This window comes from Athene noctua, chromosome 25 (assembly GCF_965140245.1).
Source record: "Athene noctua chromosome 25, bAthNoc1.hap1.1, whole genome shotgun sequence".
NCBI classification, from domain to species: Eukaryota; Metazoa; Chordata; class Aves; order Strigiformes; family Strigidae; genus Athene; species Athene noctua.
The window spans coordinates 4,152,253-4,153,935 of record NC_134061.1 but is presented as its reverse complement, the minus strand read 5'-3'; positions in this window follow the sequence as shown (position 1 = coordinate 4,153,935).

Below are 1,683 nucleotides of genomic sequence, written 5' to 3'. Positions count from 1 at the left end.
CTGCGTTGCTGCACCACGGGCAATGCTGAGACAGAAGTTGGACCCTTTCAGCTGTCAGGGAAAGGGTGAGCTTGCTGCTTTTCAGATGGGTCTGAGCACAACTCTTGAGGGCACATAGTGGGCACCAGCCTGTGCCGGCCCCCCGGGGCTTCCCAATAAAATCCTGAGCAAAAAAGCTCCACGTACCCAACCTGGGTCCCACCACACTTCCAGGTTCCCCACTCACAGCTTTATTGATCGTTCCAGAAATAGAGGAGAACCAGCTCTCCAGTGGCTGGGCAGGGCAGTGCCCAGCTGAGCAGTACCCAACTGCCCAATGGGGGATTTTTCTCCTCCTAGATTTCAGGGATTTGGGGCTTTTATTTGGTTCAAGCAAATTGTGATGTTGAATCTTTTCCAGGTGCCTCAGGGTGACCCGTTACTTCCAGCCAGACCTCCAGGAAGGTGTGAGCAGCTGTGCTGGTTTGGTGCTGATGGTTTTTAAGGTGTGAACGGCGTTCAGTGCTGTAGAAACCCCCTGAGCAAGAATCCGTGGTGCCCATGTGGCTCCTGTTGCAGCGGGCCTCCTTGCACAGAAACGTGCAGCCCAGCAGCTGTACAAAGCCAGAAAAATGCTGATTTCCAACATTTTCCACGTACGGAGCCTTCTTTGGGTGGCTTTCAGGGGGCTGGGCAGCTCTGCCTGGATTGAAGGTATAAAAAAGAAGTTTAAAATACATTTTAAAGTGTTTAAAAGCCTTTTCTATTCAGCTCTTGGATATGGGATGTATCTACATTGGACACTGTGGGATGGTCCTTGCCCCACACTCCTTGGCATCGCACCAGCACCCCCATGGCTGGCGGGACCAGGCTGCTCCGAGTGGGGCGCGTGGAGGGTGCGATGAGCTGTGTCCGGCCTCAGCATCCCCCATGCACAGGTGGGATGGGAGCTGCCCCGCTCTATGCCGCAGGGAGGGACGGACGGACGGACGGATGGACGGATGGTGGAGGATCCCGCTGGGCTGTCTCAGCAGTGCTGTACTTGGGGTGGAACAACCCCCCCCAAGCACCCAGAGGTGCAACTGAAAATGCACGGCAGCAGCCCCTGGCTCCTCTCGCCGCCCAGATGGGCTCCCGGGCCCAGGTCCTCGGCAGGGGAAGGCGCTTGCTTGTGGCACACCAGACGCGACGTGGGGCCGCTGGGGCTGGAGGCACCGGGGGGCATCTCCCACGCACCCGCGGCCTCGCCCTGGGGGCGCCGGGGCTGCAGGGGGACGCTGCGTGGCCCCCCCCCCCCGGGGTGCCCTGCCCAGGCTGTGTTATCCTGCCAGCCCCCTGCTTCACCCCCAAACCCCCCCCGCGCCGCCGAGCCCCGGTGCGGTCCCGCAGCAGCCCGGGGAGCCCCCCCGAGCCCGGGGCGCGGCCCCCCCTCGGCAGAGCCCCCGGCCGGCCCCAGCCCCCGCCTCCCCGCTCCCCCCGCCGCGTTTTTGGGCTGGGCCCACCGGCGCGGGCAGCGCAGCTCCCGCTGACGCAGTGTCTGAGGCCGGCGCACACGCTTCGGGTTTTTTTTTTTTTCAATTTTATTTTTTTAAAACTTTTTTTTTTTTCCCCCTTCTCCCCTCCCTCTCTCTTTTCGGTGTCCCTCCTCCTCCTCCTCCTCCTCCGCCGTCCTCTCCCTGCCCGCCCCTCCGCCGTCCCCCGGCC